Source organism: Ursus americanus, chromosome 3, assembly GCF_024610735.1.
Source record: "Ursus americanus isolate L20-20 chromosome 3, mUrsAme1.1.p, whole genome shotgun sequence".
NCBI lineage: Eukaryota > Metazoa > Chordata > Mammalia > Carnivora > Ursidae > Ursus > Ursus americanus.
The window spans coordinates 50,941,065-50,954,689 of record NC_142129.1 but is presented as its reverse complement, the minus strand read 5'-3'; the positions used below and the strand labels follow the sequence as shown (position 1 = coordinate 50,954,689).

Below are 13,625 nucleotides of genomic sequence, written 5' to 3'. Positions count from 1 at the left end.
GGAAAACTAGGGAACTGACTGTGGATGTAGACAATATAATTTTTGCTACCATGCTGATGAAATATTAAGGGTACACAGTCAAATATTTGTGGAGCAAAATGAAAATTATACCTGATTTACTAGTTTGTCTCTCTACTTACACCAGACAAGGAAGATAATCTATGCTATATGTTACCTATTTACCTTGAAGCTCTTTTTTCAACCTCATGTCATCAACCAGCTGGAAGTCTTGTCTTGTATCCTTGTCATTTATAATGTAGACAGTATTCAATCCTGTCCGCGGTGATGCAGAGGAAAAGAGGATTCTCTGCCATTAATGTTTCTTTTGACATAGTGGTTGTCAAGCTTTTTCCACTTGGAAAACTTCTAGTAACTGCATGACTCACATCTCCTTTCCACCAGGGGGAAAAAAAAAACTCAGGAGAAGACATTACTGGAATTATTTTGACCCAGAAGCTACTCAACTCCAGGACATTTACATAATTCAGTAGAGAAAACACAGTCTTGTATAAGAAAAAGATTGCCTGATTTATTGGAATTGTTGCTCTCTGATATTAAGAACCCACCAAATGCAAATGCTACCCTAAGGATTCAGTCCTGCGACCTACTGAGCTGGTTTGGAAACGACCCTGAAGGATTATGGAAAGTTCCAAACAAAGTGTCAGTTCTCTCAAGGAGCTCATTGTCAAGATGAAGATGAACAAGAATCAAGTCATCTATGCAAACGCAGACAGTAACATGTATACAAAGGCACTGCAATGAGGACATCAAAATGCTAGAGTGGAGTTAAGGGAATCATAAGGAGCTATCATCAGCCTGTGGTAATTTTCCAAAGGAAATGAATTTTAATAGTTCTGAGACAGAAGTGAAATCATAATGGGAAGGAGAAATAGTCAAAGCAGTCAGAAGTGAGCTTGTAAATAGAAATAAACTGAGCCCAGGAAGATTACATTAACTTTATTATATAGAGTTTGAAACACTTCTTTATCCCTTTAGATAAAGAATCTTTACTAACTGGGTGAACTTGGGCCGGTTAACCTTTACAATCCTTTTATCTGTAGAATAGGTAATATCCACCACCTGGTGACTGTATGGCTCAGTAATGAATGTAACATCCTTAGCAGGGAAATTATGCTTGATAATTCCATTGGTGAGCAAAAATAATGCTTGTTCATGATAGAGAATTCAAACCACATAGAAACTCATAAAATGAAAATTATTCTCCCTCTCCCAATGGCATTGTCTTTAACATTATTGTGCATGTTTCTCTCATTTTCATACTTTATACACATTCTACTAGTTATTATCATTATCAGTGCTATCATGCTGTGTTTCGTCTTGTCACCTAACAAAATGTTTTGAAGAACCTTCCAAATCAGCACATATATGTTTACCTCACTGTTTTTAAAGGTAATATTCCATTGTATGTCCATTACTTAATTTATTTAACTATACCTCTATTCATGGCCAACAATGCTTCAATAGGACATACTAGAACACGTATCTTTTCACCATTGTGTGTTTTGTAAAAATGAAAATGCTGAGTTGAAAGTATGAATAGTTTTTATTTTAATAGGCTTCATTAGATTGATCTTTGAAATGTCTTACTGATTTATCCCCTCCTTTCCTCCCATCTCCCCACCATGCAGGTCCTGAAAACAGAAGACATAACCTACTTACATTTCAAAGGTAGTGAATCTGTTGTCATTGAATATATACAGCAATAAGAGCAATTAGGACTGGGGGCTAGATCAGTAATGTTCCCATCAGTCCCTTCCAGTGAGCCCCCTGGACTGCTACTGCATGGACAACACTTCAGATCTTGTTGGCTTTTTTTTTCCATCAAAATTAGAAAGACCCAGAGAGACTGGATTTCCAAGTGTTCTGAAGATGCCCTCTGTCCTGTAGATAGGTTTTCATAATGTTTGATGGCTGAACGTACAAGTCTGTACATTGACAAGAGAGATGAATCTTATCAAAGCACAAAGAAAAAAAAAACATTATTAGTGGAAAATACCACCTATGGCAGCTCACCCATGGGGGCAGAAGTAGAGAAAGGTGGTTCTAAGAAATGGCTCCAGCTTTCTCACTGGCCAAGCAGCTTCTAAGAAGCCAAACGTGAGACCGAAATGGGCAAAAGGGAAAGGAAAATGAAACTCTATTGGGGGGAGGGGGAGAGGGTCTATCCCCAAGTGACTGAGGCACCTCCTGGCCTCACCTGTTTCTTCCTCTAGCTTAGACTGCACAGCGCATCAGTCCAACCACTCTTGAAGGTACATAACTGCAACTCCTATGCTCCTTTCCTCCAGGCACTTTCCTGCCAACCTGAGACCCTGGGAAGCTGTCTTCCATGACCAGCACACCCGCAGAGCAGTGTAGCTGCTACAGAAAGCTATGCTGTGACGTCAGGACCTTAAACATCTCAGTAACACTGCTCAGGAAGCCACACAGTTCCTCCAGGGGGCTCAGCCCCTGCTCCCACCTAAGCTTTTCTCCCTTTCTTTCTTTCTCTCTCTCTCTCTTTCCTTCCTTCCTTCCTCTCTTCCTTCCTTTCTTCTTTCCTTCCTCCCTTCCTCCATTCCTCCCTCTCTCCCTCCCTCCCTTCCTTCCTTCTATCTTCTCTACACTCAACATGGAGCTCCAACTTACCACCCTGAGATCAAAAGTTGCATGGTCCACTGACTGAGCCAGCCAGGTGCCCCCACCTAAGCTTTTCTATACCATCTAATCTGTCTTCTCTCTCAAAAAATTACCCTCTTCATCCTTCACTGAGAAATTAGAAGCCTCAGACAGGACATTGGTCATTCCCTTCTGTACTCCAAAGCCAGCCCTTCACACAGGCTATGGGACACCACCAGTTGTCCACTCTCCTCCCGAATCACCTGCTCTTCCCCTTCGCTGAGTCCCCCGTAAACATCACATGTGCTGGAGTGCCTCTCTGCTGGGAAAAAACGAATGCAAAATGCTCTTGACCTTGTCTTCCAAAACCACCCCAGCTCTCTGTTTCCTGTAAAAGCCACACTTCTCTAAACCTTGTTTCACTTCACCACTCTCCTCCCCCACCCATTCCCACCTCACTCTTCAACCTTTTTCAATTTGTCTCACCCCTTATTCCACTGACATTGTCCTTGATAAGTTCTCAGTATCCGTGAGGCTTCTGTCCAGGCGCCCTCTTCCAACTGAAAACAGTCCTGCAGCAGCTCCAGACCTTACATCTCTTAGAGAGTCAATGAAGGAAAAGGATCTCTATCCCAGGATTCCCAAAAAAATCCTCACAGCCTCTCTCTGGCTCTGATCAAGGCCACATGTCCATCCTGGGTCAGTCACAGAATACGCAGAGGCTCTTCTAATGACCTGACCAAATGCCGAAACAAAGATCTACCTCCTCCTTTTTAACAGCTGCATAATATTCCATTGCACAAATGTATCATGATTTATTTGACTTCTCCTTTGCTGAAGGACATTTGGTTTTTCTAGCAATTTCCTAACACAAATAATGTCGCACAAGATGCACATTCTAGGACCTTGCCCACGGACATACACACTCACATCACACAGTTCTTTCTTTATCAACCTCATCAAGCACATGACTGCTGAATTGTGCTTTTTGTGCTTTTAAGGAACTTTCCATCATACCACAAAAATGTCACAATGTATGTTCATGTGACCACGTTGAGGAAGAGAAAGGGAGAGGTGACCTGGAAGCTGCAATGTCTGGGCATTTTCTTCATTTTCTTCAGACCTCCAAATGTAGTCCAGCTGTCAATAGAGGGGCTCTTTGAAGCTGCCCCTAAAATTAGAAGGAAAAAAAATGCTTCAAATTTCTGTGGAAGCCCCACTTGTCTTCTAATCTCTCTGAGTCAACTTGGTAGAGGTGATGGGGGAAACTTTCTCCTAATCTGTTCTGCCCTTACTCCCACCACAACAGTCCAAAAGAACTGGTAAAAACTTTGAAATTTCCAATTTCTCTCCTTTTGCCATTGTTTAAGGGCTGCTATGACCCAAGCCACAGAAAAAGCCACTATCACAACCTTCCAACCTCCATCCACAAAGAGGCGACCTTGCCCCCAGACCAATGCCTGACTTCTCAGCCTCTGTCTTGGTCCCCTGGCTTTGTGGGGAATGGCCTTGCCTGTCCCACAATGCCCTTAACACACCAAGCCACCACCTTGAAGCCATGAATCAGCACTTCTGGTTAAATGAATGCAGCATCTCTCAGAAGTATGTCGTGTGTCCTTTCTGCTTCTGAGATCTGAGTTTTAAACAAATAATAATCACAAACCTCTCTGAGCTAGCCTCAGTTTTGAAGTTCTAGCATCCAGCTCTACCATTGACCAGGTCTCCAGTTAATACCCAAATACACTTCCCATCCTTGTTTTTGTTGCCAATAAACTTTCTCTTACATGACCTTGCAGAAAACTTACTTTTCCAGATTTTTCTCTTTTGCTTTCACATCCTCCCTTGTGCCCTGACAAACCACCACCAACCCCATTTGCCAACCCTTACGATAGAGGTCCTCTTCCTCCTCCTTCTCTCCCCATGCCCACCATGGAGTGAAAACACAGCCTGAAAATATTCTCTCTCCAACCTCTCTTTGATGGGACCCTCTCCCCTCTTCCAGTGTGCTCCACTCCGTGGGGACTCTCAGAGGAAGCCACAGCCCACTCTGGAATACAGTCTTCCTGCTGGCCACATTTGCTGATATTTTATAACAAGACTTTCTTTTACTGGTGCTTGGTAAACTGAATGAACAAGTACTGCTCCTAAAATACAGAGAGAGCTTATTATAACTGCCAGCATTGTTTCTAAAGGCTCTACAAATGCTGCACTATTGGCATTAGTAAACATGTTTGTTTTAAAGACAGTGTTACCCAAAGAAGCCTCAGAACAGAGGTAGGAAAGGCGTACAAGTTACAGATCCTAACTTGTGGTTATTTTGGTTTCCCGAAGCCTATCTTCTTTCAGTCTATAATAAGGTGTGTCTACACATATGGCACTTAAAGGACAGCTTCTCTACTCCTCCCAAATCCCACCATAGCCAATACTGTTCTGGGCAGCCCTAGGAGACCCCGGATCTAGTTTCTCCTTCAGAGTGTTGCAGGCTGTGGCATGCCTACCACTGGAGGTGCAGGAGAGGACTTCAGAAGGTACGTGAACACATCTGTTTTATTTCTACAAGTTTTCAACATTTATTTTACAATAGATTACAGTAAATTATCTTTCTATAGATAGACAAAACATAACTGGAGTATCAAATTCCTACGTTTGGAGTACTATTACTTAGGGATTAAAGTATTGTTGTAGATTCAAAGATAAATATTAAGTAAAAACTATAATAAAAAGTACACAGACATAGGGCATCTGGGTGGCTTAGTCGGTTAAGCATCTGCCTGCAGCTTGGATCATGATCCCAGGGTCCTGGGATTGAGTCCCGCATCGGGCTCCCTGCTCAGTGAGGAGTCTGCTTCTCCCTCTGCCTGTTGGTCCCCCTGCTCTCTCTCTCTCTCTCAAGTAAAATTGTATTTTTTTAAAAAGTACACAGATCAGAGAAAAACCACAGAAGTGGTACACGAATGGAGCTGAGGACCCTGCTCTGTCTCCTGCTGCCTAAAACATCGTGGTGCTTCGTCAGAGTTCAATAATGTGATGCCTGACCCTCATGCACACTTCTCCCGGCGATATGCTGAATTAGCTGCCGGAGGCAAGGGAACTGAGCCTGGTGGCTGGTTTCTGTGCACCCCCTTCTGCATAGCTGGTGCGGCGAGGCCAAACCCACCTGCTGCACTAAATGTGCTGATTCAGGGGTCCTGAATCATCTATCTGCTATCTATCTGCTCAGTGGCCAGTGAGTTGATTTGGATTTGTTTCACTTTTGAGAAAGAGGAAGAGGGTGGTAGTGATCTCCCCAGGAGCCCTGAACAGCTGACTCAGGGTCATGGGCTTGTGGGCCTGGCAGCCTTTCAGTGTCAGGCTCAGGCCCTCACAGAGCAAATCCCATGACTCCATGGGACTGCCCGGGTCACTGCTGTGCCAGAATGCTCTTGTGAAGGATACTGCTTAAGTGAGTAGGTCCAAAAAAATCTTTTATCTTAAAGGAATTTTATGAGAAGAGGGCACTTGCTCTTATCGGTTTTGATTTATTTTAATAATTGTCATTTAATTTATCGAGTTATAACTTTTTTTCTAGAAAGGGTATGAAATGACTAATAAGAATACATAGAGTAAGTTAAAACTTCAACAGATGAGGGAAATGGGCCCAAAGGAAAGCAGGGTGCAGGAAAGATAAAGTGGAACCAAGAATGAGTACTGTCACCAAAATGTAGAGTGGTGGTAGCCAAATTGGCTCTGCTTCCTCACGTCAAGACAGCAAAGGCAACAATGATGTATGGTGACCTTACCATTTTTTTTTCTAAAAATAGAACACAAACCGCTGCTCAAGAGAGGGCCAAACACCGCATGTGCTGAGATCAAAAAGAAGTTTCTGGTGTACGTGTGATGTAGTCCACAGGTCCTCATAATTTCTCTGGGATGTCCCATAGTGGCCTCACAGGGCTGTTTGGTACCACATCCTTAATCAGAGCAGGGGGCCTCAGGCCAAAGAGAGCATTGGAAATCAGTGCTATAGGAGCCAAGACTGTGCTCTTTGGGAACACATCTCAGCTGGTTAGCTTAACTCCTAGTGGGTTTTGGAGGGCCTGCTGGGGCGGTCAAATAGGACCTCCATAGCCATTATCTCTAAGCCAGCTCTGCAAACTCTTCAGCATCAACGAGTTCAAAGAAGCCCTTCCTGACACAGCCTAGGGTGTGGCTGTTGCAGGCCGCAGAGCTGTGCGCGCTATGGCCCTCGCTGGAGACAGGATCCGAATTGGCTACGTAATCTGTGGGCCCGGTGCAAAATGAAAACGCAAGACCCCTTGTTCAAAAATTAAGCCTTTCAAGGTGGCGACAGCAGAACAGGAAAGCAACCACAGGGCGCTTGTAGGGATGGAGCCCTGTGGGACTGCACGAGTCATACACCTATGAAGCCAGACCTGGGTGCGACGAATATCCTCATGAAAAATTGGAGAAACTGAAGAGAATGCAATAAATGAGTTAATGTTTATAAAGTGTTTAAAACATTACCTATCACAAAATAAGCTCTGTATATGTGTTTGTGTTTGTTATATAATAATTATTATTGTAACTAATAATTATTGTTTTAATTAATAATATACCAAATGCAAATACACAATACACTGTTTATTAGTTTTTTGTTGTTGCTGTTTCCATTATTATTATTATTATTATTACTATTATTTATGTATCTGAAGTTTAGCAAAAAGGACCAGGCTGGAGATCTTTTGGAGTCATCAGCATGCAGCAGACCTTTAAAGGTATGGAAGTAGATGGGCTCACCTAAGGAGTGCATGCAGGTAGAGGACTGGAGCACTGTGACTGCTAGGGGTCAAGGAGTTGGGAGGAACCAGCAAAAAAGATTGAGAAGGAGGAAGAGGACAGGAGAGTGTGGGGTCCTGGAATCCAAGAAAAGTTGGTATATAGAGGAGGAAGGGGACCTGTTGTGTTTGATGATGCTGTTGGGTAAAATAAGATGAAAACTCAGGATGGACCATTGGATTTGACAATATGGAGGTCACGGTGACCTCCGTAAGAGCTGTTTCAACACAAATGGTGGGGTAAAAACGCTGACTGAAATGGTTTGAGAAAGGAATGGGAGGAGAGGAGCTGTATGCAGTGAATGTGGACATGCTTTTCAGGAGCTGTGCTACAAAGAGCAGCAGAGAACCGGGATAGCAGCTGGCCAGCAAGCCTGGGAACCTCAGTCCTATAACTGAAAGGGACTGAATTCTGCTAACGTCCACATGAGCTTGGAAGAAGACCCTGGGGTCTAGAAAGGAATGCAGTCCAGCTGACAGCTTAATCAAGATCTGTGGGATCCTGAGCAGAGGGCCCAGGTAAGCTGTGCTCAGACTCCTGAGTCATCAAAATTGGGACCCAATGAGTTTGTCCTGGTTTAAGCCACTAAGTCTGTGGTAATTTGTTATGCAGCGATGGATAACTAATACAATGGACTAAGTATTAAAGAATATTAAGGAACTATTATAACTTACAATTCGGAATTACAAAAAAAATGTTCTGTTTTTTTAGTGATGCATATTGAAGTATTCAGAAAATGTCTGGGATCTGTTTTAAAATAATAGTAAGCAGGGACACCTGGGGGGCTCAGTCCGTTAAGTGTCCGACTCTTGATTTCAGCTCAGGTCATGATCTCAGGGTCAGCAAAGAAAGGGTCTGCTTGAGATGCTTTCTCTCCCTTTCCCTCCCCTGCCGTTCGCGCTCTCTTTCTCTTTCAAACAAATAAATAAAATCTTCAAAAAATAATAGTAAAGAAATAAAGAGATGAAAAATATATGAGGAACATATGGCAAAATATTACTAGTATGAGACCCAGGTGATGGATATAGAGGGAATCATTGTGCTATTCTGTTTTTATGTATGTCTGAAGTTTTTCATAATAAAATGTAAATACATATGCATATAGATACATGTGCTTAGAAAGAGTTCAGTCTTAAATCCCTTTCCCTTCCCTCTTCCCCTCCTCCTGCTTCTTTGTGTTGTCTCCTAACTGTCCCTTTAATTTGTCTCACTTAAGAGGGTGTCCCCCTTTGGCCTGCTGTCTTTCTGATGGGTGTACCTGTTAAATAATATTTTCAGGGGCATCTGGATGGCTCAGTCAGTTAAGTGCCTGCCTTAGGTTCAGGTCATGATCTCAAGGTCCTGGGATTGAGTCCCTCATCAGGCTCCTTGCTCAATGGAGCCTCTCACTCAGGCTTTCTCTCTCACTCAGGTTTTCTCTCTCTCTCTCTCTCTCAAATAAATAAATAAATAAATAAATAAATAAATAAATAAATAAATATTTTTTTAAAATAATAAATAAATAATTTTTCATAATTCTCTCCTCTTAAAAGTGGGATTTAAACAGCAGCCCTGTGTGTCACAGAGTCTGGTGAGAGCTGACCCAGAGGGACGGGAACCTCCTCGCAGCAGGGCCTCTGCTTGAGGCCCTGGGGCTGAAGTGTCCTGGAACAATGGCCCTCATTCGCAGCAGGGCTGCCTTTCAGGAGGCTGGGGTGCTCTCCTGGTGCCAACCCCAGCTGTCTTTTTCACCATTCTGAGCTCTCCTCCGCCACCTCGGCTGGGGCCTTCATTCTTTCTCAGAAACCCCATTCCTTCGGCAAAAGCCACGTGTTCCACTCGGGCCCCATCTGACAGCTGTGGCCCCTGGCCTGGCCCCACAGACGCTCACTGTTCCCTTTCACAGGCTCGGAGGTGTTCCTGCCAGAAAAGTCCACTTCCTTTACGCGTCTCTTTCTCATGGTGTCACTCTTTTTGGCCTTGAGTGTCATGCCAATTCCTTGCACACTCGATGAAAGGATTCAGGGGCAGAGAACTTGAATCAATGGGGTCTTTTTATTTTTGAACATCAGTAAACAGCACAAATCAGTTCAATGAGTTCAGACTCCCAATTATTTCCATGCTTGCTGCAGTCTCTACCCAGCATTAAATCCCACTGAAAATGCCTCTTGTTATCTCCAGCTAATGAAGAATGTCGCTCTTTTTTCTTGGTTTGAACACACTCCAAAACATTGGCCTGAAAGATCAATTTAACGCTGGAGAGCCCTGAACACAAGAATCTTTAACTTTCCCTTTTATACAGCTCGCTGGCATTATTCTAATCGTTTTCTTTCCTCTGCATTTTATTCTGCTCACTGACAGTATTTTTATCTGTTTGGTTTGTAAAATGCAATCATTTATTTCAAGACTAATGAAGACATGACAGATCTTTTCCAGGGACTAAGTTACAAATGATATAATTCGAGAGTAAAAGCTCCAGCTAACTTGTTAATTTGTCAAATTTGTAACTCCATCAAAATGGACTCTTCTCACCATTGTCATTCTCAATATCCAGGCCGAGGAAGGACACTTCAAAGTATATTTGTGGCACCAGCAAAGAACACGGCCCTCTATATTTCTTACTTAAAAGTAGTCAGTGGTATATTTATTGAAAAATAAAACCATGGAGTAAGTCTTTCTGAAAAAAAGATTTAAAGCAAAGAAATCTGTGTATTGTCCCTTGTAATACTGACTGCCTCCATTATTTTCAAAAAGTTAAGCCTTTTATGATTAATCCACTAATACCCACAGCATAAGCAGTGAAACCCTCAGCGTAGGGAGAGGATTTAGGACAGATCTGGAACCAGACTGTGGGGGTTCAAATTCCAGTTCCAGTACTTACTAGCTGTGTGACCTTGGACAAATGACTTCACCTCTCTGTGCCCTAGTCTTCTTTTCTGAAAAATCAGAACAATTAAAGTACCTACCCCAGGGGTACCTGGGTGGTTCAGTCGGTTAAACCTCCGACTCTTGATTTCGGCTCAGGTTGTGATCTCAGTGTTGTGAGATGGAGCCCCACATCGGGCTCCAAGCTCAGCGGGGAGTCTGCTTGAAATGCCCTCCCTCTCTTACTCTCCCTCCACCCTATCCCCCCCCCCCCCCGTTCCCTTTCTAAAAAAATTAAAAAACAAAAAACCTACCCCAGGCAGGTTGCTATGAGGATGTAAAACACTTAGATTATGGTCTAGCATATGAAAAGCAATCAGCACTGTCATTGCTGTCAATGTCATCTTGGGTGACTGATGTTCACTCTCTCTCCGGCCTCACCCCCCTGCAGGATGGTCCTCCCCCAGCACTGCTCCAATCCTTCCCCACACTCTTGCTTCCTCACACCTACCTGTGTCTCACAAAAACCTCTGGCAGTTGTTCCTTCATCAAGCCTGCCATTCCACCTAGGAGGAAAATGCCTTGTGGCAGCATGATAAATTAGCCAACTTTCACTTGGAAGACAGGCATGATCAGGAAACCCCAGGTCACAACATGAACCAGAGCTGGTTTTTCAAGATGCACATGACTTTTTTTTTTTTTTAGTTGCTGTTTCTTTTAATTTTTAATTTTTATTTATTTATTTTTATGTAAAGTTCGATGATTCATTAGTTGCGTATAACACCCAGTGCACCATGCAATACATCCCCTCCTTACTACCCATCACCAGCCTATCCCATTCCCCCACCCCCTCCCCTCTGAAGCCCTCAATTTGTTTCTCAGAGTCCATAGTCTCTCATGCTTCATTCCCCCTTCTGATTACCCCCCCTTTCTTTATCTACCAAGACTGAAACAGGAAGAAATTGATTTTTTAAACAGACCAATTAATTATGAAGAGATTGAAACAGTGGTTAAAAACCTTCCAAAAAACAAAACCCCAGGGTCTGATGGTTTTCCCAGGGAATTCTACCAAACATTCAAAGAAGAAATAATACCTATTCTCCTAAAGCTATTTCAAAAAATAGAAACAGAAGGAAAGCTACCAAACTCATTCTATGAGGCCAATATTACCTTGATCCCCAAACCAGGCAAAGACCCCATCAAAAAGGAGAATTACAGACCAATTTTCCTAATGAATATGGACGCCAAAATCCTCAACAAGATCCTGGCTAATAGAATTCAACAGTACATTAAAAGGATTATCCATCATGACCAAGTGGGATTCATCCCTGGGATGCAAGGGTGGTTCAACATTTGTGAATCTATCAGTGTAATAGATTTTATCAACAAGAAAAAAGCCAAAAATCATATGATCCTCTCAATAGATGCAGAAAAAGCATTTGACAAAATACAGCATCCTTTCCTGATTAAAACCCTTCAGAGTGTAGGGATAGAGGGTACATTCCTCAGTCTCATAAAAACCATCTATGAAAAGCCTACAGCAAATATCATTCTCAATGGGGAAAAGCTGGAAGCCTTTCCCTTAAGATCAGGAACACGACAAGGATGCCCACTCTGGCCACTATTATTCAACATAGTACTAGAAGTCCTTGCAACAGCAATCAGACAACAAAAAGGGATCAAAGGTATCCAAATCGGCAAAGAAGAAGTCAAAATGTCTCTCTTCACAGATGACATGATACTCTATATGGAAAACCCAGAAGAATCCACTCCCAAACTACTAGAAGTTATAGAGCAATTCAGCACATGACTTTTTAAAAAAAATATTAATCTATATGAAGAGAGTTCATTTTATTCCTCCGTTTGAGATACATGCCTAGCATTAATCTCCACATGTCTGTTCCCTTGTTTTATTTCGTTATTTCTGTATTCTCTTATTCACTTTCCTCACTACCATATCCCCCCACGCACTGTTGTGTGTTTAAGGTGACTGTCAGTTTCCCAGTGCTTGGTAAAGGGGGTGTGCTGGGGAATGCACGTGTCCTTCTGTTACATAAGTGTTTCCTGTACCTTTTTCCTACAGTCTTAAGATCCCTGTGGCTATGAGGACTTCAAGGCTTCTCCGAGCTGCCTGGTACCCTGGGTGCATATCCTGACATTTGACACTCCCCTTCCCCAGGTGACAGACAGCCAGGTTGCCCCCAACCATCCTCCACAACAATTTGGGGGAAAAGGGGGTTCCTCAGAAGATGGTCTTGGAAAATCTTGCTACTACATGGATAAAAATAAAACGGAATCACCACCTAACACTGCATACAAAGTGAACTGTAGCTCGATGAAAGACCAAAATCCAAAATCTGAAACAATAGGATTAATAAAAGAAAATGTGGGTAAATATCTCAGGGGCAGGGGCTAGGGGGAGAGCTTCCTCCACCATACCTCAAGAATAGAAAAGTCCTGGAACATTTCTTCCATTCACATTGGTTTCCAGTCCTCTCCTATCTCTTAGCCCTTCGCAACTGCCCAGAGGTTTTCTTTTGTGTCAGGACAAAAGTGGAAGAACAACAAAACTTTAAAGCCTGTCTTTTCCCTACTTCTAGTTTTCCCTTCCTGTAAATTAAAAAGATTTCTTTTTTTGTAGGTACCCCCCTTTGCACAGCACAGGGGTTGGTAATCTATGGCCCATGGGCCAAATCCAGCCTGTCTTGTAGTTAAGTACAGCTTGCTAAGAAAGTTTTTTTATATCTTTAAATGGTTGAGGGGAGAAAAGAACATTCTTTGACACTTGAACAATATGCAAAATACAAATTTCAGTGTCCACAGAGAACTTGATCTAGTATGCCCTCCACTTACAGGAGAGGAAAATATTCCCTGAGGCTCCCCAGCAGCGCTCCCCTCCTGGTATGAGCGGGAAGTGGATCACAGGGGCTAGACCTCCTGGTCTTGGAGAACTAGAGATCTTCCCCCAGAGCTCAAACAGCATCAGGAAACAAGGAATAAGAGAAAGGCTTTAGGGTAGGCAATAAATAATGCCTGCCCCAAGTCTAACGGTGAGTCTGCTTTTTTACCTTGGCCAGGCAACCCAGAAATTTGAACACTTTGTTGTGAGCAGAATGAAGCAGTAGCGTAATTCCAATCTTTCCTAAGACAATAACTCATTTTAAAACAGCCTAACTTTCCCAAATAGTTTTAGATGGTTTTCAAACCATAGAAGCGCCAGAGTCAGCTGAGTATTTTAGTCTTTTTTCTTTTCTTTCTCCTTTCCTTATCCTTTTCTTTCTTTTCCCTTCCCTTTCCTTTTCTTAAGATTTATTTATTTGAGAGGGAGCGAGAGAGAGAGTGCACAA

The 13,625-nt window shown here is 42.7% G+C and overlaps 2 long non-coding RNA genes across 2 annotated transcripts; both read left to right on the top strand.

The window, feature by feature from the left end:
• The first annotated feature begins 216 nt into the window (after positions 1-216).
• On the top strand, positions 217-7,131 carry LOC148110388 (uncharacterized). The gene is made up of 3 exons (XR_015723935.1): positions 217-821; positions 1,650-1,689; positions 2,310-7,131. It is a non-coding gene; the product is annotated as an uncharacterized LOC148110388 (long non-coding RNA).
• A 32-nt stretch (positions 7,132-7,163) lies between these two features.
• Positions 7,164-13,625, top strand: LOC123789175 (uncharacterized). The gene is made up of 3 exons (XR_006778703.2): positions 7,164-7,373; positions 7,755-7,952; positions 12,362-13,625. It is a non-coding gene; the product is annotated as an uncharacterized LOC123789175 (long non-coding RNA).